Below are 1136 nucleotides of genomic sequence, written 5' to 3' on the forward strand. Positions count from 1 at the left end.
TTGGCTTAGTGTGTCTCTGCAAAATAATAGATTCCTGGTATATGTTTAAACACAAGTGTAAAAATGTAATTTTATGAAAACATATATATGTGTGTATGTGTGCATGTATAATATAAATGTGTGTGTTCAAGAGAGTTCAGGGTGAAGGACATTACTTTTACGTGAACAAATAGAGAAGAAATAGAATATATAAAAATAGAATACAGGCTATAATTAATGTATTCGAGATGGCATGCCCATATTCGTTTAATCTTGTATAACGCTAAAATACGCACGTTTTTTAAAGACTTTGTATTTGTTGAGATTGTGTTTAAATTACAATATTGTTCTAATTATGAATTGAATAATTTTTTTTACAAAATTGTAAAGCCGAAATGCCTCGATCCGGCTCTCTTCACATTTGGATGACTTCGAGCTGCGGGATTAAGTTTAAGGGGCCGGTTTCGAAACAATGCTATGTGACTCAAAGGGTTAATGCGACCAAATCGTAATAGCACCAATGCTGCCGTATATTATATAACGTGTACTGGAACGCAGCTGTATTTATGGCCGCCTCCCTCGTGTATTGTACTAAGTGCAAGGCCCGCAGGAACAGCTGTGACTGCAATGCAACAATTCTCGGAATCGAGGTTACGGTTGGAACCAGAAATAATAACGAAGCTTTTAATTGGAACAATAAAAATCCTAAAGGCTTAATATACGTGTTTTATAATATTTTTCCTTTTAGGACACGTACTGTTTTTGAGTATTAATTGAATATTCATTCATTTTTGTATTTACAACATTTTGAGTGTGTCCAAGTACTTGTTCACAAATCTGGATTATCTCCAATTATAGGAGGTATTAATCCTATTATTTTTTGACATCTTAGTTTAATATACGTGTTTTATAATATTTTCCCCTTTACAACACGTACTGTTTTTTCAGTATTCATTCATTTTTGTATTTACAACATTTTGAGTGTGTTGTTTTTGTATTTTCAGTATTCATTAATTTTTGTATTTACAACATTTTGAGTGTGTTTTTGTATTTACATACTTGTTCACAAATCTGGATTATCTCCAATTATAGGAGTTATTTATCCTATTATTTTTTTGACATCTTAGTTTATGCTCAATAAAAAAAATCTTCGTCTC

Source organism: Brachycentrus maculatus, unplaced genomic scaffold (assembly GCF_059751285.1).
Source record: "Brachycentrus maculatus isolate JH-2025_06_01 unplaced genomic scaffold, ASM5975128v1 h1tg000499l, whole genome shotgun sequence".
Taxonomy (NCBI): domain Eukaryota; kingdom Metazoa; phylum Arthropoda; class Insecta; order Trichoptera; family Brachycentridae; genus Brachycentrus; species Brachycentrus maculatus.